At 41.2% G+C, this 26,758-nt stretch overlaps 1 protein-coding gene across 4 annotated transcripts in view; it reads right to left on the bottom strand.

The window, feature by feature from the left end:
* Positions 1-26,758, bottom strand: part of PACS2 (phosphofurin acidic cluster sorting protein 2) — a 490,004-nt gene that overhangs the window by 37,236 nt on the left and 426,010 nt on the right. The window lies entirely within an intron of this gene.

The following is a 26,758-nucleotide window of genomic DNA, read 5'->3' as shown; positions in this document are numbered from 1 at the left end:
ATCTGGCCTCAGATGGGAGCGGGGCAGCTAAGCATGGCTACGACACCTATCACATGCAGACCACAGGACATGAACACTGCCGGCGGGGCACCATAGCCCAATTCCAGTATTCCCAGTGCCACCCATCTTTCCCCAAGGATACCCACAGACGTGCCACCCATGGTGGGGGACAATGGCAACCTGGCACAGCGACATGAGATCCTACACTGCAGCAAAAGAGAGAGACTTTGGCTACAGCAGGAAGCGGTACAGGAATTACAAATATGCCAAATCAACAGGCGCCACAGCAGATGACGAGTGATGCCGGGACAACTGAGTAAGATGAGTCAGATGGCAACAGAGGAATCAGCGGGCGGTCAAGCACTGCACGGTGCAGAACCGAGCACATCGACCAGTGCGGACGCGACCAATGCGGGGATGTCCGGAGCTCCTGCAGAGGTTCAGGAGGAGAGAGAACGCACATCGGACACACGAGGTGCAGAGTCAAGAGTAGCAGGGGAAGCAAAAAGGAGGCGTAAGAAAAGTAAAAGAAACAGAAGCAGTTCAAGCTCAGGTTCATCTGGTGACAGCTCGGAGTCGAGTGCCTCACCAGAAGATACTCCTACTCAGCCTGTACACGATCCTCTGGAGGCAAGCAGAGCTCTGCTGACTCTGACCAACTTGTCTCAGCTTTGGGAGAGTGTACCTAAGGCATTGAGGAACAAAATAAGGAAGAGGGAATACAATAACATATTCAGAATTTTAGAGGGCCGAAGGAAGGCAGATGAAAAGGGAAGAAGGATGAGTCGGGGGGGGGGGGGGGGGGGGGGGGGAGCAGAAGCGAAGATTCCCAGAAATATAATTAATTGGACCAGGGCTTTCCTGAGAATGATTAATGTGCTTGGTTCAGGATGACCCCTCACAATACGACCCCATGCTCAGTTATGCAGATAATATTCTGGAGGCATACAGAGAATACCAGGGATGGGCCTTGTTAAATTATGATGAAAAGTTCAGGGATAAGATGGAAGAAAACAGATTTATGTCCTGGGTGACAAGATGTGGGGATGTGGTTGCGACAGATGACCAACAAGGCCATGGATGCCGGAGCATCCAATAAATTGGGGTGGCTGCATAGTGGCCCCGCAACATTGGGCAGTACAAATTGGGGGGAGAATGGAAACAGCAAGGTATGCTGGCAATTTAACAAATCAGGATTTACCTTCCAAAAGCGTAAATTAAAACATATCTGGTTCTGTGTGCGCTGCACCACACCCCGCGGCTAAGTGAACGAGGAAAGATTCGGGGAGCTCAGGGGGGAGTTTTGGGAAAGGAAAGTAACTGCGATTTTGCAGGGCTCCCTCACCGGTTCGATTAGCAGCTATTGAGAAATGGCTGGCAATCTACCCTAGGCGCAGGGAAGCGCAGAAATTAAGGGAGGGTTTCCAATATGGTTTTATTATACCCTTTCAGGGCAAAATTAGGAACACAATTTTGGCTAACACCCCTTCCTCGGTTCGACACACAGACATAGTCCAGCAAAAGTTGGAAAAAGAGATCGACATTGGCAGAATTGCCGGCCCATTCATGAACCCCCATTCGAGGTGATGATGTTATCACCATTGGTGGTCGTGCCGAAGGAGCCGGGCGAGTTCAGACTGATCCAAAACTTATCCTACTCCCCAGGGGAGTCAGTGAATGACTACTTGCCGGAAGAGGAGTATTCGGTACAGTACGCTTCATTTGATTCGGCAATTAGCCTACTGAGGCAGTGTGGCAAAGGGGCGTTAAAGGCAAAGGTAGACATTAAATCAGCATTCAGATTACTCTTGATACTCCCTGACAGCTTCCCCATTCTGGGCTTTCGGTTTCGGGGTCTATACTATTTTGATAAGTGCATGCCTATGGGATGCTCTGTATCTTGTGCATATTTTGAATTGTTCAGTACATTCCTACATTGGGTCTTAGAGAAAGAAAACAGGAAACCGTAACGTGGTACACTAACTCGATTTTTTATTCATAGGCCCACCCAGCACAGACACTTGTTCTCGCACACTGCTAACATTCCAGAACAAAGCGGAGGAGTTTGAGGTTCTGTTAGCGCAGGAAAAAACGGAAGGGCCGGTGACAGTCATCTCCTTTTGGGGAATCGAGTTGGATACGCGAATCGAGATTGTCACGCGAAAAATTGCACAAGCTACAGACCACGCTTAGGCAGACCTTATATCAAGCAAGAAGGTCACTTTGGTCACCATGCAAACTATAATAGGAAGTCTGAATTTTGCATACCGAGTGATTCCCATGGGGAGGGTATTTCTTAGGCTTTCAGCAGACGCTACAAAAGGGGTGACGTGCCCCCACCATCATATTAGAATTTCCGGGCCTATGAGGAAGGATATATTCATGTGGCTAGACTTTTTTGACAAATTTAACGGTGTTTCCATGTGGTAGGAGGATACAGTATTGAGTTGTGATTTAGATATACATACGGACGCTTCTGGTGGCTGGGAGTTCAAGGCATACTGTCAGGGCGCTTGGTGCACAGCCACATGGTCAAGGGAGTGGGTTGAGAATGGCCTAATAAAGAACAATCTTTCTCGAGTTATTCTTAATACTTATGTCATTGACAGTATGGGGCCCCAAGCTGCGCAACATAAGAATAGTTTTTTGGTGTGATAACCAAGCTGTCGTGGCGGTTCTCAATAAACAGGCGGTGCAATGTTCTCCTGTGTCAGCCTTACTTACGGGCCAATTCAGTAAAGTCCATGGGAGAGCGGGCGAACGTCCGCTTTCCCGGCACGCGATTCAGTATTTAAATTAGGTCTGGCAGTAGAAACAGGCAAAAAGGAGGCGCTAGGGACACTAGCGCGTCCCTAAAGCCTCCTTTTGCCCCAGAGTGGCGGCTCTCAGTGGGTTTGACAGCTGACGCTCAATTTTGCCGGCGGTTCTTGAGCCCGCTGACAGCCACGGGCTTGGAAACCGGACGCCGGCAAAATTGAGCGTCCGGTTTTCGACCCGACAGCCGCCAGCCAACTTCAAAAAAAAATTTTTTTTTTAAAACTTTTTTTTACCCTTCGGGACCTCCGACTTAATATCGCCATGATATTAAGTCGGAGGGTGCACAGAAGCAGTTTTTACTGCTTTTCTTTGCACTTTCCCGGTGCCCAAAGAAATTAGCGCCTACCTTTGGGTAGGCGCTAATTTCTGAAAGTAAAATGTGCGGCTTGGCTGCACATTTTATTTACTGAATCGCGCGCGAATACCTAATAGGGCCATTTGCATGTTGAGGGCGCTATTAAGTTCGGCGGGTTGGACGCACGTTTTCTGCCCCTTACTGAATAAGGGGTAAGGGAAAACGCACGTCCAATGGCGGGTTAACAGAGCACTCCGTCGGAGCGCACTGTACTGTAGCGTCCCGTTAGAGAGGTGATTCTTCAGGGTTTGCGGTTGAATACGACCATTAAGACGAAGCATGTACCTGTTATTGGCAACCAAATAGCAGATTCCTTCTCCTGCGCTAAGTAGGATCTCTTTCGCCAACAGGTCCTGGAGGCAGACAAAGAAGGAGTCCCAGTCCTGGACCACTTTATGGCGGATCGGAATGCTACTGAGTGGGGACTGTTGAGGGCATCCATCACCCCGGTGACTTGGAAAGCTTATTGCAGGGGTTTCAGTAGGGTGCAGGAATTTTTACAGGGTCAGGGATGGGTGGGCAGGACCGGTAGAAGGTAAACTCATTGTCAAGTTCATTTTCAGGGCGAACGAGTTGGGGTTGTCTAGAGGGGCAACAGTTAAATTAGCAGGCTTTGCATTCTTCATGAAAGTACAGGGGCTTGGGGATCCACTCGACAACTTTATGGTTAAAAAGATGTTGGCAGATTGGGGTAGGAGGATCTGGAGGCTTTTTGCCAAGAGGAGTGGACAGCTTTACCACATGAGAAAATGAAGGGCCTCATTCACAACTATCACTGAATACTGCAAGACGTCATTGATGCAAATGGGGGCAATACATGATATTAAGAGCTAAAGGTATGTACAATTTTGAGCAGGATCATTTTATATCCTTTATTGCTAAGGTTTGTTTAATGATTGTGCTATTCTGTGATGCATAAAATAGTTTAATTTGAAACATTAAAAATAACAGATGATTTTGTCTGATCATTCATGCTTTCTTAAAATGCTACACATCTTACAAATTCTGCCAGGGTATGTAAACTTATGAGCACAACTGTATATCTATACACACAGATACATATACTCATTCTCTATTACACTCTCTCCCACATTCTGTTACACACTCACTCTTCTCTTTGGCTCAGTCACACAGATGCTATTTGCCTTTAGTGCATGCCAGTTTGCTTCAGCAGACAAGGATGCTGGGGGAGGGGGGTAGCTTGCTGCAGCCCAAACAAAACACCCCCCCCCCAAGAAAAATGATGGACTCTGTGCCCCCCCCCCCCACCCCACACACATTTCCCTAAGAACATAAGACTTGCCAAACTGGGTCAGTTCAAGGGTCTTTCAAGCCCAGTATCCTTTTTCTAACTGTAGCCAATCCAAGTCACATGTACCTGGCAGGATCCCAAGGGGTAGTTAGATTCCAAGCTGCTTATCCCAAGATTAAACAGTGGATATCTGCAACTACAACTTAAAAATGGTTTATGGATTTTTCCTCCCCCATTCAAGAAAAATGACAGAGACTTTGTGCTCCAACATTACACTTTCCACCCTCCTTGCACTATTTTACATACTCTCTATCCCCATCTTCTACCCAGCATCATTATCCCCATTACCCCAGCTCCCTTTTGTATCCCATGGCCCCACCCCTCTCTTGCTTGCTCTCCCCCTGCTCCCATCTCCTCTCTTTAAAAAATTCAGCCCTGCAATACCAGCCACCACTGCCCCTTACCCTCCCCCCAAGTCAAACCACAGCACTTTCCCCTTCCCTCACCACCAAGCTGAACCTCAGTAGTATTCTCCCTCCCTTCTCTAGCTGGCCTCCAATACTTTCTTCTTCTACCTTCATCCCTCAGGCTGGACCCTTTTTTCCCTCCCCGTGTTCACGCCCAGCACTCTCTTCCCCAATACTTCCACTTCTCCCAAGTCCAGCAATCCCCAAAGCTTCCCCCTACCTGCAGGTCTAAGTTCAGCAATCTCCTCTTCCTTCCTAATGCTAAGCACAGGTCCAAGCCTGATAGTGCCTTCCTTCTCCACAACATCCACCCTCACCCCCTAGGTCCATGCCCATCTCTTCATCCAGCCCTTCCCTCTAGGTATCTGTAGAAAGGCCTTGTATCCTATCTTTTTTTTTTAGCTTTCCTTTGGCCTGCTCTGCTATGATTATGGGTTACTATTAGGAGCCCTATTTTCTTGCAAAGCTGGCATTTTCCCTTATGACCTAAGCTCCAGCCCACTGCGGATCTATATCTTGCCTTATTTGGCGTCCTCTGCCAGTCTTTACTGGACACAGTTCTAAAGTTTCCCACAATTACTTTCTGCTCCAATAGTGGGTAATTTGACCTTTTCCTTCCTGATTCTGACTCCTCTCCTGCTGATTTCAGCTTTCCAAGCCCTTCTAATGCCACTACTGGTGTTAGCAACTCAACTTCATATTTTTTTTTCCATTTTTACCATTTTGCTCTTCTACAAAGAGGAAGTAGCTAGTCTCCTCCATTTCCAAGCAAATCCCCTCATTCTTTTAACATCACATCCTAGCAGAGAATTTGGACAGAGTCTTCCTATCCTGGTGACTTTGTCTTATCTGGCATAATTTTGTATTTATTCATTTGTTTTTAATATACCGACATTTACCCAGGGGTATCACATCGGTTTACATAATATTTAGTGAGATAGTGTGATAACAGGTCATACTATCTTTACATTGAGACATTGTAAAATTACAGCAAAGTAAGGTTTTGTAACTTATAAAATTACTACATTGTAAAATAAAGGCAATCATAGGTATGGCCTTGAGCCTTTCATCCTCTAGTTTATCACAGGCCCAACCCTTGTTTACTATGGTTTGGAGTTGCTCTTGAAATTGCTGAGGCAGGGAGTCTGTTAAGTCCTGTTTCTGCTTAAATAAGACCCTATTATATTGGGTCATATAGAGCTGGTAAGAGGCAATTCTGAAAATAAGCATTGATCCCTGGAAGACACGGCAACCAATGGCATCTAGAAATTTCTGTTCCTTGCCTGGGGGAAAGGAAGTGTGAGGTTTTGATCTCCTTGCTCTTTTCTGGGCAGATTCGACAACCACAGATTGGTGATCCAATTGAGGTTTGTGACAGCCTGGAGCTGACTGAACAAGATAGGTTGTGTCAGCTTTCCTGTGGACTGGAGCAACAGAGCCAGGATGTTCCCAGTTCTTTTTAAGGAGATCCAGAAGAACCTGGTGGATTGGGATGGAGGTTATTTCCTTGGGAGCATCCAGGAATTGTAACAGCTCCATCATTTGATGCCTGTCTTCTTGTTCAGTCTGCAACTGGAAGGGAACCAATTCAGACATTTCCTTCACAAAATTTATGAAAGAAAGATCCTCTGGAGGAGAACGCTTTCTGCTTTCAGTAGGTGAAGGTGAAGGCAAATTGGTGTCTGGTGAAGAATCAACAGTCCAGGTGTCATAGGGATCAGCACCTGCTCCTCTAGGGACTAGAGGACGGGATGGTGGGATCCCTGAAGTTCCTGGTCAAGGCTCTGAAGGACGCGAAGGAATAACTGGAGGCACCGATGAGGGCATCGAAGGCACTGGAGAGGGCATCGATGGATAGCTCGGTGGTACAGATGAATGCATCGGCACTGATGGGTGGATCGGTGGCACCGGATGTGTCGGCATCGACGGCTGAGGCATCGGCAGAACTCCCGATGGAGGGATGCGGAACGGTGTTTCTCCTCCCACTGACAAAGCAAGCGGGGAGGGCACCGGAGCCATCGGTGGAAGAGCGGCCATAAGCGCTTCTATCCTCAAGAGCAGCGGTGCCAATGCTGCTGGAATCGGGTCAGTGGTCAGTTCTGCAATCGGTACCGCTGTTGGAAGAACCTGGAGTTGATGCATCGCCTTGTCGATGGCCTCCTGAACCATCCGGTCCAATTCTTCTCGCAGATCTGGAGCAAGCAGCCCCAGCTCCGGAACAGAAGGAGGCAGCGGTATAGCCGGAGGGACCGCCGTTAAAGGCGAAGTCGCTGGTCCCGATACCCTGTCAGGTGAGGGTTGCCTCGGTGACCCGGTCGCCGAAAAGGTTGGTGCCTTTTCTGGACAGGGCTTCTTCGACGGCGGCTCGGACAATGATTTTGCTCCCTCAGTGGTCCAAGACTTTAAATGCCGGTGGCGATGTTTATCTCTATGATCCCCTCGGTCCTGAGGGGGAGTAGAGGGTGTCAAAGGCCGAGAAGTCGTCGATGTCGGACAGTCACCAGCCAGAGGTCGATGCTGGCACGAAGTTGACGGTGCCGGTTCTGACCTCGTAAATGCAATAGACGGCGTCGGGGTTTGAGCACGGAAGAGAAGTTCCATTTTCTCCATTCTAGCCTTGCGACCTTTTGATGTCATAAGGGCACATTTGGTGCAGGTTAGGACATCGTGCTCACATCCGAGACACATTACACAGACTTTGTGAAGGTCTGTGATGGACATGGTGCGATTACAGTCCGGGCACCGGCGGAATCCCGACGCCATGGCCATGGAAAAATTGAGCCGTGGTACGGTCGACAGCCAGTAGGCCGCGAGGGCCAAACTCGACGGTAATCGACGGAAAATGGGTAAAAAACTTACCGGAGTACTGCGGCTTGAAAAAGTTGAAGGAGGGACCCCTGTGGGGTAAATTAAATTTTAGTAATTCTGTGAGGAAAATTCCTGTCAGGAATCTTTGCAGAGCTCCTTATCCGTGTGGCTACTGCTGTGCAGAAAAAAGAAGACTGAAGGGGGACCCCTACTGGCTGCAGGGTTAGTGCCATGTTGGGAATGCCCAGTAGAGGCCAGTCAAAGTTCTGGAAACTTTGACAGAAGTGTTCCGTGATTGGGCTCCATCCTGTGATGTTACCCATATGTGAGGACTAACATCCTGCTGTCCTGTGAGAAAGGCTTACCTCCTGTGTATGGAAACCTTTGCAATATTGAATATCTCTATGATATCTCCCCATCTCACCTTTCCTCTAAGGTATACACATTTAGATCTTTTTTTTTTTTTTTTTTAATTTTATTTTTATTAAACTTATATAATCATTACAGAAGATATCTTCTGTAATGATTATATAAGTTTAATAAAACATTTAGATCTTTTAAGTCTATCCTCAAATGCTTTAGAACAAAGACCACTCATCATTTTAGTGGCCATCCTCTGGATTGACTCCATCCTGTTTATATCTTTTTGAAGGTGCGGTCTCCAGAATTGTATAATGTATTCAAAATGAGATCTCACCAGGGACCTATACAGGGGCAATATCGCCTCCCTTTTTCTGCTGACCATTTCTCTCTACGCAGCCAAGCATCTTTCTGGCTTTTACAGTTGCTTTATCCACCTGTTTGGCAACATTAAGTTCATCGGATACAATTAACCCCAGAGATTCCGCTCTTGCTTTGTGTTTAGAAAAGTTTCACCTCCAACACTGTATCTTTCCCTTGGGTTTTTGCATTCTAAATGTATTACTCTGCATATTTAGCATTAAATCAGCTGCCAGACCATAGACCATTCCTTGAGCTTCGCTAGATCCCTCCTCATGTTTCCCCACTCCTTCCTGGCTGTCCACCCTGTTACAGATTTGGGTATCACTGGCAAAAAGACAAACCTTTCCCAGACAATCCTTTTGTTATGTTGCTCACAAAAATGTTGACGATATGGTACAGATTTTGCTCATTGTTCCTGACAGAAGAGTGTAAGCTCTTTCAAGTTGGCTGAGGATCAATGTGGACTGCAGTCTTCAAATCTTGCTGCAGATTTTCTATTTGATTCATGTCTGGGCTTTTGAATGGGCCACTCAATGACATTCACTTCTTGTTGAGCCACTCCATTGTTGCTTTTGCTTTGTGCTTAGAATCATTGTCCTGCTGAAAGTTGAATTTCCTCCCCAATCCCAGGTCTACTGTAGACTGCAGTAGATTTTCCTCTATGACAGTGGACTCCTTTTAAACTTCACATGCATCTCTGGTGCTCTCTCACTTGCTTTCCTTCTGTGACACCCCCCCCCCCCCCAAGTGGCTTCCCTCCTCCCCCCCCCCCCCATGGCCTCATCCTTAATGCCTTCCCTTCTATATGCTCCCTTTATGTGTCTCCTTCCCTGGTCTTCCCTCTTTAGGCCCCTTTGTGAGTGCTTCCTCTCCTGTGGTCCTTCCTTCCTGGCCCAGAGTACCGCACCTCCCCCAATATAGTCCCTTCCCTCCCCATAGCCCCTTCCTGAGTGCCTTGCCTCCCCTTGCAGCCCCTTCCCTTGCCCTATGGTTCCATCACAAGTGCTCTTTTACATATTTGCATTTATCATTCACACTTTCTTTTTAAATCTATTAATTTCATTAAAATAGTAAACAATTCTCAAATAGGAATAAGCCAGTTACATTATAAGAACAAGTCTTCAAAGCTTAGCCCTCAACATCAATAAATGAAGAACAATTATTAGTTTTCCATTTTCTTTCCCCTCCTGTATCCGACCCCTAAATCCCACAATAGCAATAAAATACTACACAATAATCCTTCTCAAGACTAGCCAAGGTTACAAATAAACAAACAAATCAAACCTATCAACAATAAAAGATGACAAAATAAGGAAAACATTTTCACTGCATTTTTTTGCTGTATATCCTCAGGTAACTGAGCAAAAAAAGGCTGCTAAATGTCTTTAAATCGTAGATGTGTGTTTGGAGAAAGTTGTGCAGCTGATTTGTGTTCCAGCAATAATAATTCCAATATGCTGGCTTTACATACAGAGAAAATAGGACCCTCATTGTCTAATCATTTGTTTAAAATATATTTTTTTGCAACAAGACAGTTCTTAGCCAATAAATATTTCTGACCTTTGCTGATAAAGTGGATTTCACAAAATGCTAGAAGACAAAATGATATCCTCCAGAGAACCTCCTTCTTAGTTAAAATTATTAAAATATGTAAAATATCCTGCCAGAACGATTGGATCACAGGGCATACTGTGTCAAGGAAGCCCCCCGAATGCTGACATTTTAAACAATTATTAGATGTAGCTTTCTTAGCCCGGAATGCTTTAGTAGGCCAGAATATTATTCTGTTTACTACTTTAAAACGTAACTCCTTCAGCAAAATACTCTGCTACTTTGTTAAAAAATAAAAATTACACTCAGATATCATCCTCTAGTAAATTTTTTTGTAAATCTTAACTCCATACGTCTGCGAGGACTTATTCTCTTAAACATGAGGTCCATATTCAAAAGCCATTTAGACAGATAACATAATAGTTATCTGTCTAAATGGCTTACACATCTATATTCAGCCTTTATCCAGCTAAATTCTGATCAGGTAACTGGATTAAAAAAAGGGGTGTTTCAGGGGCATTCTGGGAGGATTGAGTAATCCAGCTAACCTAGCCGAATTTTGGGTGCATCTGGCTAGGTAAGTCGGACAACTTTAGACCTGGTATATCCGGCTAGGTGGGTTCTCTCATTACCCCAACAAAATAAAAGTATAAACCAGAGGGCGGCTAATCCCATCTCTTCCCCCCACTAAAGTATGATACTAAAGCTGTAGTCTCCTGCCTCCCACTCTGACCAGCAGCCCCTCTATTACAGAATGAGGAATACATGTACATGACAAGAATCAGATTCCTGAGGGTATGTGTTCCCCACCCACAATCTCTCTCTTTACTTCCTACCCATAGATTTTTAATGTCTAGTGTAACCCTTATCAACCTTCACCCTTCCTCTCCCCCACTTCGACAATGAATTGCTTCCCCCATCCCTATATCCAAAATCTGCATACCCCTTTTCCATCCCAATTATCCCAATTTACTCCCCAAAACAAAAAACATTGCTCTCCGAGTCAGCGCTGACACTTAACTAGTGCCCTGACCATGGCGGTAAAACACACACTAGCATTAGTGCAGCTCCCTGCATTTGCCTATGATTAGCTAATTGCCTTCTTTGCATGCCATTAACAGTTTGGGCTTTTTTGAGGCTACAATGTTCCTCTCCTTGGTATGGGATCAGGCATCAGGAGCCTTAGAGCAGAGCTCCTCTATTCCTCAGCACTTTGGCTGCTTCTCCATTCTCACAGACCCCAGGGTTGAGAACCAGTGCTCTAGGATCTGCCTGTATTTTCCCAAAATTTTTACAAGCCTCCATATCCCTGCTGCTGCAAAGTAATCCCACATCCCAATGCTGCCATCACCATGCTTTACTGTAGGGATAATAGGGTGATGTGCTCTGTTTGTTGTATACTACATATATCACTGAGCATTAAGACCAAAACATTCCACTTTGATGGTCTGAAGAGACCAAAAGTCCCATATGCGCGCCGAGTCCTGTAAGTGTCTCTTTATAAGCACTATGCAGCACATCATATTAGAGATGGTTCGGGCTTCATATTTCCCATGGGTCGGGCCTTTGAAATTCCCGTTAGTGTGCACTACACCAAAAACCAAGTTTTCATGAAATTCTGGGAAAATTTGGTTCAGTTTTCGGGTTCCCCGAACCAGGATGAATTAGCAATTTTGTTGAAATTGTCTAATTCGTCCTAAATGATTGCACATCCCTAAATCATATGGCTTTTCTTTGGCAAAAAAGGAAGCCACTGCTGAACAGGCCATGTCTCAGCCAGTCCAGAGACTGCTAGAATTCTTTTAAAGTAATCTTAGGCCTCACAGTGTCCTCTCTCAGAAGTTTCCCTAACCCGTGGCTACTGACTTTGAAGAGCCAGCCTGATTGCAGCAGTGTCTTGGTGACACCAAACTATTTCCACTTTACAATGATGGAGCAGACAGTCCCCCAAGGGATATTCAAACACACTGAAATTTTCTTATCCCAGAGTTTTTGGCATCTCCTTACCTGACATGTTTTCACCTTTGATTCTAATTGACTTCATGCAACAAAAGCAGCTTAATTCGTCATCTAGGAGTATTTGAATCAGCTCAACTACTATGACTGCTCTACTTATTATGGAGCTTGTTAAGACAAGTTTTTGAACTAGAGCTAATTTCAGTTTGCTATAACAAAGGGTGTGAAGACTTTTACTTTAAAATTAATTACTTTTGAAATATTTCTATATTTGTTACACTTTCTTAAATGCTTTACTACCAGAACGAGTTACAATGTATATTAATAAAGATTAGAACAAGCAATCAAATTTATTCAGACATAATAAATAATAAAATCACAAATATAAACATTTCCCATGTCCACAGAATACTCTGAAGATACCTAAAACAGAACAGAAGCATTTCAGTTTTAGGAATGATAGCTCTCTGCTTATTTCTTATACCTTTCCAGTTACATTTTCAGAAAAGCCATGCCTTCATCCTTTTTAAAATGTCAAGTAATTTGATTCAGTTTGTAATATAGGTCATCAATGAGGCGCAAAATGACAATGCACAATTTCTGGTACAGATAAGCTTCACCTCTGCAAATCAAGGAAGTGACAATATTTATTTATTTATTTATTTATTTATAGATTCTTTTATACCGAGGTACGTATAGTTATACATCACTTCGGTTTACAGGGAAACAATAAATTAGCAACAGGCTTTACATATAACAGTTAAAACAGTAGAACATTTATAAGAAACAGGCTTTACATTTAACAGCTACAGGCTGTTAAATGTAAAGGCTGTTTACATTTAACAGCTACAGGCTGTTAAATGTAAAGGGCTTGCTGAGATGAATGAAAGGTCCTAGTCGGCACATAGTCAACAGATCTGCCATATACCTTGGTTCTCCTCTATGAGGGCCTTAAACACATTACACATAGGGTTTTAAACAGAACTCAGTTCACAAGCAGCAAGCAGTGCAGACTAACCAATAAAGAAGCAATATGAACATGTTTTTTTCTCAATAGATTTTCTATATCATCTCCTTTCATGATAAAAGTGTAGAGTATATTGCATAGATCAGTTAAAAATTCCTACTTTAATACACTTTGATATGAATTTTTTTTTAGACAGCAGATGAAAAATATACAAGAGGTGAAGTTTTTAAAAGGCACTATAAGTGGTATATTAACACTATGGTACACAATATTGTGCATGCGTTTAGATGACAGGAAAAAGCAGGATGCTGAAATGTGCACACTGAAAACATGCAAGTGAAAGACTGTATCTGCCTACTTAAACAAGGATTTATTTTCCAAATTAACATTATGGATAAGCTATATGCTTCTCCTTGGCTACTGTAGATGCCTGTCACCTTTCTATCAGAGATTTTTCAGGTCCATTGCCTAGCTCCAATAAAATGCCTATGACCAATCCATGACATTTCTCACAGTTCCATTCAGACTAATATGGCTAATTTTAGTGATACATCCTGCTGTATCAGTATGACAGCATTCCATCTCTCTTGGTTTCACCTGGACAGTTTCTTTTAGCTGTCTACTGTTGCTGTTTCTAGATTGATTTATAAGTTTTCAAGTGTGTCCTCATAATTTTTGGGGGTTTTATATTGCTATTTTGATCTTCAGATAATATCCCTTCATTCATTCATTGCACGGTTACTTGGCCTGTAATTCATGGACTTTTCAAAGCCCTCGATATATCACTTTCTGATCACAGAGTTATGTCACAAAACAATTTACAGCTCTGTACTGAACCAAAATCCTCAACCACTGTAGGCCAGAAGAGGCAGAGAAAGATGGTTTTTACTTGCAGTATCACAAAACTCCCAGTTCTTATTGTTTTTAAAAGAAAGTTAGTAACTGTTTCAGAAAAGAAAGAATTAAGGAAAAAAAGAAGCTTTCACGCAGTGGGAAGTGTAAGTTTGCAGGCATTTCATGCTTCAGCCTTTTGCCATGGCAAACAAAGGAAAGAGGGTCACAGGACAGCAGGTTTATCAGGTCTGCTGAATTACTGACAATCTGCAGAGGTCAGGCTGGAAGCGGATTAGATATCATTCCAATCAGCAAGAATATACCACAAGGATCACAGTAATTAAAAACATACAAATGAAAATTAACAGAAAAGGCACACAGAGGCTGATCTTTTTTTCCTTTTGACATTAGAACTTGTTTAACAGTTGCAAATTCTAAGATGCTTAGTACTATATGGGTGTTTTCAATTGAACTGAAATAATTTGGATTATTATAGTTATCTGATTGAACTTAAAGCATTTCAAAGCTATCAATCATGTGCTCACTCAACAATGTGTCACATATTATATAACCAACACAAGTGAAAAATGACACTATGCTATGGCTTGTGCCATATGTCTACAAGACATCTACATTGAGTCCATAAATCTATATCTGGGAGACTAAAACCTTTTTTTTTTGTATTTGCATTCTGCTTTATCTACTTCTGTAGGGCAGCCACAGTAAGATTTTCAAACTGTAACTACTATTACTACTACTACAATACTTTGCCATAACTACAGCACAGTTCATTGACAATTTCTGGGAGAATCTAGTGAATATTCTATGGATGTTTCCCAGAGTTACAACAGAGATGTTAAATGAGCCATCTGAGTGTCCAAGCAGATTTTGATCTTAATACAAATGCATTCTCTTTATGTCACTATAGCTTTCATCTGTCATTCTATTTGTTGCATGCCAAGAAACCCCAAGAATTATTACAGCTCATACCAAACACAAATATCCAGGCTTCTTTTGGAATGATGGTATATAAAATACCTAAATAAATAAAATAAAATAAAATACATTTTGGAGGAGGAGGAAGGGAATGCTTGTTTTGTGCTACTCCTCACTACTTCTAGTTGCATGCCTTGTTCTTAATCTTTTATGCCATGTAAAGGCTCACAAGAAGACCTCAAAGAGTGCTTTACAAGTCTCCAGAGCTTTCTACGGTCCCATCAGCAGAGATATACACAATCCACCAATGAAAATATGATGACCAGGGCAGGCTGTATCTTGATGTGCTATAAGGCAATTTTCCCACAGTACAATACAAAACTTTGCTGCTTCATATAGAAGCAGACTTTTTTATGCAGCATTCTGTCAACTATCAGGACATAAGCCAAGCTGCTGACATGACCAATAGGAATTTTTAAGAGTGTCTTCTCTAATTGCTTCCTCAGGGCTCACATTTCTTTTACTTTCATCTGAATGGGAATCCCGTAAGAGGATCTATGTGGTCTTAAAAGCAGATTTATATCTTGATCTTCTAAAATAAATCACAACTTATTCATGTTTCTGTGTTGTCAAGGATTAATGCAGGTAGAAGAATTTTGCACTTTCAAATAAAGAGATTGAGTGAATAGAGGAATAGCCTAGAGCTTAGAACTGTGGACTGCAAACCAGGGATGCCAGAGTTCAAATCCCTCTACTCCTCTCCTTGTGACCTTGGGCAAGTCATTTCAGCCCTATAAACTTAGGGGGGTTATTTACTAAGCATTTTTCCCATAGACCTAAAATGGGAGAAAGCCTTAAGTAAATAACCCCCTTAGATTGTGAGCCGTCTGAGGATAGGAAAATACCTACAGTACCTGAGTGTAACCCAGTTTGAAGTGCCTGAAAGGCAGAATATGCATAAAATCATTAAATAAAAATAAATACATGGTGAAAGCTAAGGAAGTCAAAATTGGAGTTGGGCAAGAATGTAATGCTGAATATTGATACTGATCACTCTTGCAACATTTTGTGCGGTACCTGACATTTTAAAATACAATTTTCAGCAATTGATTCATGTTCAGCAGTTTAGGCATGTTCAAACATTTCCCATTTTATATTTTTCTGTAAATTATTTCCATTTCTCACACATGCCCCCTAACGCTCCCCTCCTAATTTTGCTCCCTTCAAAATTTGTGCTAACTGAAATTTTTCTGGAAGCTACTGTGCCTATTATTATTTTAATCTTTATTCCACAACATTTTCATATCCTGCAAGTGTAATTATTCCTAAATTTTGTTTCATATTGCAAAAACAATCCCCAATATAATCAAAATTCATCAAACCAGGGAGAAGTAATCATTGTCACACAATGGTGACATCCAGTGTCCAGATTTAGAGATCCTGATTACAGGGTTTCAGAAAGGATGGTCACGGTAATGACTGGGCAATGTGAGCCGGGAGGGAGATATAAAATGGGAGAGGGGGAAATCACCAAGCAGTTGTAAATGAAGGCTTAAAACAACAGATCTCAGCCTTGGTTCCAACTAAACTGAAAGCCCAAAGGAGCAGCAGGAAATTTCAAGGTTAAAACAAAGGTTACTAAAAAAGGAATGGGGGAGGAGAGAAGTGGTGTCATGGACCCATTTTGGTGCACATCTATTACTTTATAGCATTTTATCTTGCTAATACTTGTTAAACCATTTATGATCAAATTGCAAGAGCCCATGTACTATTCCAATATCTATCCAGTGACTGTGCTACTGCAAATTAGTTTCAACTCTGCTTTTCCCCAAATGATCTGCAGACAAAAATTTGGGCAGCAGTTTGCTAAACTCTATGGTAGTGCTGAAGTTCCAAAGCCTACAATTCGAAAGAAGCACTTAACACAATTAAGGAACTTTAACAACCATCTCTTGACAAAACATATTCTGAAAACCACATCTTTACTGCAGACCTTTCACCAGAGGATCAGGATTGCCAGAAAATCAACACAAACACACAAAAAAGTACAACCTGGTGAATAAAAAAAAAAAGTAGCAGCCATCAAAAGTGGCACTGTCCATTAGGAAGATATTAAGGGAACATATCTAGAATAATTTAAGCATCTTTCATGTGCACGAGCTGTTAAACAAGGCATAAAAGACCAGCCACAAAAAATATAGATATGAGGGAAATAGGGGAAGGGAACCCAGAGATTGATACCTTAAAGTAAAATCAAAATGAAAACTCTTTTTCCTTTTCAGAATGCAACCAAAAGGGAAAAAAAATTATATGTTATTACACATCATAAAAATTAAACTGTTAGATTTGTTAAAAGTCCTCTAACATATTCCAATGCAGCTTTTTCCTTTAAGAAAACTTAACTGATGATAGTCCATGCCATGAACAGAGTAAAGTTGGAGCAAAAGTAGTCAGGGCATTAAGGATTCCTCAAGATGTCCACGGCAACAGTGTCCCATATTGTAGCAACCATACTTACAGACTACTTACAAGCTAGCAATATTTAAAGTATGAGATGAGAACATAGATTCTAGTCTATCAGTAAGGTATCTGGAGGTGCAGGATACCATATCTTAGAAATAGCAAGATCCTTGGGACAAGACTTCAGCAGAACACAGAATACCAAAAAGTATAAAACAGAGGGAGTAGATACGAGTTATAAACTAAGGGGGGGGGGGGGGGGGGGGGGGGGGAAATATCAGGAATTGAGTTAAGTGGAAAAGTACAGTAAGGGCCTGATGTGATATGCTAAAGGGATTTTCCCCATTTTGTGTCTGATAGAAATGCTTAACAGATGGGCTCCTTAGGATGAAATACTATTTAAAAGAAAGCGATATCACTTGGTGTCAGAGAAACTTGTATAAACTATGTTTGCAAATCAAAGGTGGTCAATAGTACACTGTCTTTTTTTCTAATTTTATCATAAGGAATTTTTTTTATTAAATATGACTGCTCCCAGATTCCTGGTAATCCACAGCGAGGTCATTAGTTAGTGCAAGTCACTGACAATGAGTTAATTGAAATGCTTGAGAGCCATTATCCACATCCAGTCCATTTCTATGTCCCAAAGCTAAATAACTATACAAGAAACTGGAGAATGTGGTCACTGGGTACTTCTCAACTATGCATCTTGTCACATTAAGGAATGTGAAACTTCCTTATATAGCATACAAAGCATGAACCCAGCTTTTTTTTTTTTGTTCAGCACAACCTATTATGGTAGGGTTAGAGCATGGAACATATTCATTAACTTTTGTTGATTAAGTAGGAAAGTAATGCCATCGACTTTCTAAATAAGGCTTATAAGTATGGTGATCACGTTTTCCCACCTGTCTTCTGGAATACAAATCAGACTAAAACCAACATCGATATAAACTGAGTGGGGCTGTGGAGCAAGGGTGAACCATTAAGTTTGAAGTGTGCCACACAAGCACAAAATTTATTTATTTTACAATAGCCTGTTGAAATAGGAGAAAGCAAAGTTGCTTACCTGTAACAGGTGTATTCCTTAGAGAAGAGGACAAATCAGCCACACAAGTAGGTAATGTCATCCGAAAACATTAAGATGGAAAGTTTTGAACTCAGAAAAATCAAGGATTTCTAAGCTTGTGCAGTCTTCCTGCCCAGCCTCTATCGTGCCCTCAGACTTCATAGCAAGCTAACTTTCAATTCTAAGGGGAGGAGGGTGGAATTGTGTGGCTAATTCGCCTGCTGTCTATACAAAATACCTGTTGTAGGTAAGCAATTCTGCTTTCTCAGTGGACAAGCAGGACCAGTTGGGACTTCCAAGCTGAGGACTACATGAAAATGTTTATGTTCTTATGCAGTAGTGAATAACATGCAACCCATGTTTTGAAGTGGGGGAGACAGAGAGTTGAAGGAATTAAATAAGCTTTGGAAAACTGCTAGGACAAAATTGTCTCAACGTGAAGCATATTCTAGGCAGTAATGAACAGTAAATGTGTGGACAGAAGACAGGTGGAAGCCTTGCAAATATCTTCTAGGGAAGCAGAACAAAGATGGGCTAAGAAAGTGGCTGTAGTTCTGATGAAGGGCTTTCACCATGATTTGATAATCTTGTCCTGATTGAGTGTAACAATAAGAAGTCCATGTGGAAAGGCTATTTTTTGTAATTGAGAACCTCCGTTTGATTGAGCTGAAGGAAATTAATAGTTGAAGACTTTCTGTAAGGCTTTCTTCTCTCCAAATAGAATAAACCTTTGCTGTAGTCTAGCATTCAAAGAGCCTGTTTATCTTTATTGGTATGTGGTCTCAGGAAAACAGGTAGGCAATACAATGGATTGATTTAAATGAAATTGCACTTTTGGTAAAAATTTAGAATGAGGTTCCAAAACTGCTGTTGTAGAAAATTTAGGAATATTATGAGTATGAGACTAGTGTTTGCAATTCACTTTGTACAGAAATTACAGCTATCAAAAACAAAACCTTCCAAGAAAGGCATTATAGTTCTGATCTTGCTGGAGGATCAAAAACAATTTCATGAGCTAAGCCAGAACTGTGTGTAGACTCCAGAGAGGAGTAGGATCTTTAACAAATTTAGAACAGACCTTTCATGAGTCTGGCTGCTGTAGGTTTGCTGGGAGATAGGAATTCCTCCCAAATTCTCATGGTTTGAATAAGAAGTCTGATTCCATGGGATTTAAAAGGCATCTGTTGCTAGACTGTTCCTTGTTGGCCTCCTGGAGCAGTAGATGGGAACTTTGTTGTTCAATGGTCTTGCAAAGAACTCCATCTGCGGAATGCCCCAAAGTTGAAACAGCTCCTGTGCTACCTGATGGTTCAATGACCATTTGGTGAGGTTGTAGTTGGCAACTTAGTGTGTAGGCTATTTGGTTTTGGTTCCCCGGGAGTTAGCTATCAGATACATCATCTGGGAAATTGTTCATTTCCATATTTTGCAGGCCTCTTGACAAAGTCTGAAAGAGCCTTTTGCTCATTTGTTGATGTCAAATATATTTTATTTAATGAACTTTATAAACTCCTTTCCTGATTTAAATCAAATCGCTCAAAGCGGTGTACAATCAAATACATTAATTAAAATCATAAAATAAAGTAAAACGGTATTACAGACAAATTACACTCTTTCCATACCTCAGATCGTATCATTGATCATCAACCATGTCTAATTTCTTAGAAAATTTCATTAGATCTTGCTCCTCTCTAATCAGCAGGGCAAATCATTCCATAATTTTGGAACTATTACTGAAAATACTCTATTCTGGAGCCTAATGCAATGAAATGACTTGATTGGTGGAACTGCAATTGATGTTGTGATCTCTGCAACCTGCAAGACAGCTGATTTTTAGTTGTGGCGGATCCCTTCCCTGCAAAATTTTGAAGGCTAATGATAACACTTTAAATTTACAGTGAGATCTTATTGGAAGCCAGTATAGTTTTTACAAAAGGGGTGCCACCAATCTCGCCTCATGCACCCCAACACTGTCCTTACAGTCATGTTTTGGATGACCTGCAAATGCCTTGTGAATGTCACAGGAAGACTACAATAGATCACATTCCAACAGTCAATCATGGCTAATACCAAAGCACAGACCACCAATTTTAGTGTATGAATATTAAGGAAAGGCCTCAGACGGACCATTCTCTCTCTTAAGAATGTCATTCACACTACATTAGAGATCTAATTTTCAAAAGTCTATCCATCATCTAATGTTACCCCCAAAATCTTTGCTTATCCTTTGCTTGTAGAATATTGATTAAAGGAGAAAATGGATGAACAACTAAATAGCAGAGGCTAAATAATTTTAGGCCACCAAATATTGCTTCTCAAATCATCTAAAGCTGAGGGCATGGCCAGTGCAAGAGTATTTGGCACCCTAGACGAAGCTTCGGTCACGCACCCTCCCACAAAACCCAACTTACCTATTGGCAGCAGCTCCAGGAGTACTCCCTTCTTTGCCATATTGTCTTTCCCCCTCTGGGTATTGTGCTGGTGGGATTTTGCTGCCCCAAAATGTTTGACGCTCTAGGCAACCACATAGTTTGCCTAATGGAAGCACTGGCTCTGGCTGAGGGCAATCTTTCCTATAGAGAACAAGTTCTTTGAGAACAAAGGTTGTTCAGATGAGCTCCCCATCCTTGGTTGGAGGCATCTGTGTTTATAGTAATTTGAAATTAATGTTGGTGAAGGATATGGCTGGATATGAGCCAGATGTTTAAATATGTAAAAGCAAATACATTTCATTCTCTTAGATGAGCAGCAACCATCATGAGGCAATTTGTGAACAATCTGGGTGCCACAGAGAGGCCAAAAGGGAGACCATGATATTTGTAATGATCACTGGCTATGGTGAAATCTAGAATGTGTGTATAGGAAATCCTTGAAATCTAAATTTGGTTAACCAGTTAATCTCCAAATAAGGGAGGATAGTTCCTAAAATGAGTTCATCCTGAGCATTTATTTTTTCATGTATTTGTTGAGATATCAGAGGTCAATGATGACAGACTTAATTGGCATCTCAGAGACATGGTGGAAAGAGGATAACCAATGGGACAGTGCTATATCAGGGTACAAATTATATCGCAATGACAGAGAGGAGCACCTGGGAGGAGGTGTGGTGCTTTATGTCCGGGATGGCATAGAGTCCAACAGGATAAACATCCTGCATGAGACTAAATACAAAATTGAATCTTTATGGGTAGAAATCCCTTGTGTGTCTGGGAAGACTATAGTGATAGGGGTATACTACCGTCCACCTGGTCAAGATGGTGAGACGGACAGTGAAATGCTAAGAGAAATTAGGGAAGCTAACCAAATTGGTAGTGCAGTAATAATGGGAGACTTCAATTACCTTAGTATAGAAAAACGTGGTATTTGATAGTTTTAGCCAATCACAACGCTATATAAATCTTTGTCAATATTTATACTATGTGTTTGAAGACAAAATCTTTGTCAATGTTTATACTATATATTTAAGGACCATCATACCACCCCCAGTGCTTACAAGTTATACTTGCACTTTCTGCACTTTCACAGGGTCATGTTTAATCAATTGGTCCGACCAATATCAATGTTCAATTTTTTCTTTTCTTTTTGCTATATAGTAAAAAAGGCAACTTTCCTTATTCTCGGGGTTATTAGTCCCAGGGCTGTCGGAGGCACTTGTCCGACAGCCCTGGGACTAATAACCCCGAGAATAAGGAAAGTTGCCTTTTTTACTATATAGCAAAAAGAAAAGAAAAAATTGAACATTGATATTGGTCGGACCAATTGATTAAACATGACCCTGTGAAAGTGCAGAAAGTGCAAGTATAACTTGTAAGCACTGGGGGTGGTATGATGGTCCTTAAATATATAGTATAAACATTGACAAAGATTTTGTCTTCAAACACATAGTATAAATATTGACAAAGATTTATATAGCGTTGTGATTGGCTAAAACTATCAAATACCACGTTTTTCTATACTAAGTTATTCTAATCGTGGGATTGTTCATTAAGAGATTTTTTGTGTTTAGACTTCAATTACCCCAATATTGACTGGGTAAATGCATCATCGGGACACGCTAGAGAGAACGTTCCTGGATGGAATAAATGATAGCTTTATGGAGCAATTGGTTCAGGAACAGAGAGAGGGAGCAATTTTAGATCTAATTCTCAGTGGAGCACAGGACTTGGTGAGAGGTAATGGTGGTGGGGCCGCTTGGCAATAGTGATCATAATATGATCAAATTTGATTTAATGACTGGAAGAGGAACAGTGTGCAAATCCAAGGCTCTCGTGCTAAACTTTCAAAAGGGAAACTTTGATAAAATGAGAAAAATTATTAGAAAAAAACTGAAAGGAGCAGCTACAAAAGTAAAAAATGTCCAAGAGGCGTGGTCATTGTTAAAAAATACATTCTAGAAGCACGGTCTAGATGTATTCCACACATTGAGAAAGGTGGAAAGAAGGCAAAACGATTACCGGCATGGTTAAAAGGGGAGGTGAAAGAAGCTATTTTAGCCAAAAGATCTTCATTCAAAAATTGGAAGAAAGACCCAACAGAAGAAAATAGGATAAAGCATAAACGTTGGCAAGTTACATGTAAGACATCGATAAGACAGGCTAAGAGAGAATTTGAAAAGAAGTTGGCCATAGAGGCAAAAACTCACAGTAAAAAATGTTTAAATATATCCGAAGCAGAAAGCCTGTGAGGGAGTCAGTTGGACCCTTAGATGATCGAGGGGTTAAAGGGGCATTTAGAGAAGATAAGGCCATCGCAGAAAGATTAAATGATTTCTTTTCTTCGGTGTTTACTGAAGAGAATGTTGAGGAGGTACCCGTACTGGAGAAGGTTTTCATGGGTAATGATTCAGATGGACTGAACCAAATCACGGTGAACCTAGAAGATGTGGTAGACCTTATTGACAAATGTAAGAGTAGTAAATCACCTGGACCAGATGGTATACACCCCAGAGTTCTGAAGAACTAAAAAATGAAATTTCAGACCTATTAGTAAAAATTTGTAACCTGTCATTAAAATCATCCATTGTACCTGAAGACTGGTAGATAACTAATGTAACCCCCATATTTAAAAAGGGCTCCAGGGGCGATCCGGGAAACTACAGACCGGTTAGCCTGACTTCAGTGCCAGGAAAAATAGTGGAAAGTATTCTAAACATCAAAATCACAGAACATATAGAAAGACATGGTTTAATGGAACAAAGTCAGCATGCCTTTACCCAAGGCAAGACTTGGCTCACAAATCTGCTTCACTTTTTTGAAGGAGTTAATAAATATGTGGATAAAGGTGAACCGGTAGATGTAGTGTACTTGGATTTTCAGAAGGCATTTGACAAAGTTCCTCTTGAGAGGCTTCTAGGAAAAATAAAACGCCATGGAATAGGTGGCGATATCCTTTTGTGGATTACAAACTGGCTAAAAGACAGGAAACAGAGAGTAGGATTAAATGGACAATTTTCTCAGTGGAAGGGTGTGAGCAGTGGAGTGCCTCAGGGATCTGTATTGGGACCCTTACTTTTCATTATATGTATAAATGATCTGGAAAGAAATAAGACAAGTGAGGTAATCAAATTTGCAGATGATACAAAATTGTTCAGAGTAGTTAAATCACAAGCAGATTGTGATAAATTGCAGGAAGACCTTGTGAGGCTGGAAAATTGGGCATCAAAATGGCAGATGAAATTTAATATGGATAAGTGCAAGGTGATACATATAGGGAAAAATAACCCATGCTTTAGCTACACAATGTTATGTTCCATATTAGGAGCTACAACCCAAGAAAGAGATCTAGGAGTCATAGTGGATAACACATTGAAATTGTCTGTTCAGTGTGCTGCTGCAGTCAAAAAAGCAAACAGAATGTTGGGAATTATTAGAACGGGAATGGTGAATAAAACGGAAAATGTCATAATGCCTCTGTATCGCTTCATAGTGAGACCGCACCTTGAATACTGTGTACAATTCTGGTCGCCGAATCTCAAAAAAGATATAATTGCAATGGAGAAGGTACAGAGAAGGGCTACCAAAATGATAAGGGGAATGGAACAGCTGCCCTATGAGGAAAGACTAAAGTGGTTAGGACTTTTCAGCTTGAAGAAGAGATGGCTGAGGGGGGATATGATAGAGGTGTTTAAAATCATGAGAGGTCTAGAACGGGTAGATGTGAATCGGTTATTTACTCTTTTCGATAATAGAAAGACTAGGTGGCACTCCATGAAGTTAGCATGTGGCACATTTAAAACTAATCTGAGAAAGTTCTTTTTCACTCAACACACAATTAAACTCTGGAATTTGTTGCCATATGATGTGGTTAGTGCAGTTAGCATAGCTGTGTTTAAAAAAGGATTGGATAAGTTCTTGGAGAAGTCCATTACCTGCTATTAATTGAGTTGACTTGGAAAATACCCACTACTATTACTAGCAATGATAACATGGAATAGACAGTTTTTGGGTACTTGCCAGGTTCTTATGGCCTGGATTGGCCACTGTTGGAAACAGGATGCTGGACTTGATGGACTCTTGGTCTGACCCAGTATGGCATGTTCTTATGTTCTTATCCTTGGCTCAGTGTGTGCAGCAGCAGTCAAAAAAAGCAAATAGAATGTTAAGTATTATAAGGAAAGGAATGGAAAATAAATGAGAGATATGCCTCTATCGTTCCAAGATGTGACTGCACCTTGAGGGCTGTATGTAGTTCTAATTGATCCATTTCAAAAAGTATCTAGCAGAACTAGAAAGTGTACAGAGAAGCATGAATGAAATGAGAGAGAGATGGAACGGCTTCCCTATAATGAAAGGCTAAACAGGTTAGGGTTCTTCAGCCTGGATAAGATTCCTGAGAGGAGATATGATAGATGTCTATAAAATCATGATTCGGGTAGAATGGGTAAATAAGGAATAGTTATTACCATTTCCAATAGTACAAGACTAGGGAACATGCCATGATGCTAACAGGAAGCACTTTTAAAACAGATCAGAGAAAGTATTTTTTCACTCAGAGCAAAATTAAGCTATGAAATTTGTTGCTGGAAGATGTGGCAAAAGCAATTCGTGTAGCTGGGTTTTAAAAGGGTTTAAACATGTTCCTTGAGGAAAAAAGTCACTTAGACTCGGGAAAACCCCGCTTATAAGCAAGAAGAGTTGGATCTATTCTTTTTGATCCTAGTGGGTACTTGTAATTTGGCTTGGCCAGAATCAAAGACAGGATGCTGGGCTTGATAGGTCTTTGGTCTGACCCAGTATGACATTTCTTATGTTCTTATGACCTGTCCCTTCAGTGGAGATATATTTCTGGAAGTCTGTGGCATCAGAATCAGAAGTAAAATATGATTGCGACTTCATCCTCGAGTCAGACAGTACTATAGCTGATCTTCTGAGGTTGTCCAACCTCTAGAGGAAAGAAAACTCAGACTTACTGTGAGATTCAGTAAGCATCAATTCTCGTCTGCACTGATACGGTAGAACAGTGGATTGAGCTTTAGATTCTGGATCATAGATTCCAAAATGGGAGTTATTTGTTTCAACTAGAATGGAGGAGGTTGAGAGTCTGGTATGTTAGCAAAATGGTTTTTGAAGAAGTCAAGCCACATTTTTCTCATGAAGAGGTGCTGTTCTTGTTTGGCAAGACTATCCAACTCTGGAGCTAGAATTAGCCTAGAATGTTTTTCCAGAGCAGATTCAGAATAAACTATTTTTTTTGTCTGCTCATCACTAATATCTGAGTTTCAGATATCGTTAGCTCTGATAAGGATGCAGTACCTTTACTTATAAATAGCACTGATGAAGTCTCTGTGCCAAAGAGATGGCACCAAAGTAATTTTCCTATGCACAGATTTGTTGTTGGCAGCAACAGGCCCTGTTCTGGCTCATGAATGTTTTGGAGCTGAATTACTGCAACTTTTCTCCCTCTTTATAGGAGGAGGAATGGTGTCTGCACTGAGACTTCTGAGTCATGGTGCTCTATGTGACAGGACCCTATCATTTTTTTTATTTTGGCAAAGGTTTCCTCTTCGTTGATCTGAAGCTTAAAGAGAAGTTAAAAATTCTTTTAATGTGTAGTTTCTAAATCTTCTGGTCCTAGGGGACATTCAGGTACAGGCAGCAGAGTTTGGTACTTCATTCAACAGGCTAAAACGGCCAACATAGTAGTAATGTTGATTGGATAAAGTCATCTTGTAGGAACATCTTATAAAATCCAGTTTATTGTCCATCATCGTGAAGAAGGCTGGGCGAGGAACTCAATTCTGATATGAAAATGTAACATTAATAAAAATTTAAATTTTTTAGATTGCAAAAAAGAATAGAAAAACCATTAAATACTTTGAGAACAAAAACCCCTAAAATTTGACAAGTGGTTTGAACAGAGTACAAAATGCTTCCTTTCACACAAATGGAAGAAGAAGAAAAAAACCCAAAACTTTGGAGACTTGAGTGGCAGCAGCTGCGCAGAACACCCAATCATGCTCAGGAAACTTTACCAGTTTTCTGAGCTCTGAGAAAGATTTTCCATCTTGGTACTGTCTAAGGAGGTCACCTACTTATGTGGCGGATTACTGTCCTGCTTGTCCACG

Source organism: Rhinatrema bivittatum, chromosome 4 (genome assembly GCF_901001135.1).
Source record: "Rhinatrema bivittatum chromosome 4, aRhiBiv1.1, whole genome shotgun sequence".
In the NCBI taxonomy this organism is placed as follows: Eukaryota; Metazoa; Chordata; class Amphibia; order Gymnophiona; family Rhinatrematidae; genus Rhinatrema; species Rhinatrema bivittatum.
The sequence above is the reverse complement of the archived record's forward strand: the minus strand, read 5'-3'. Positions and strand labels throughout refer to the sequence as shown.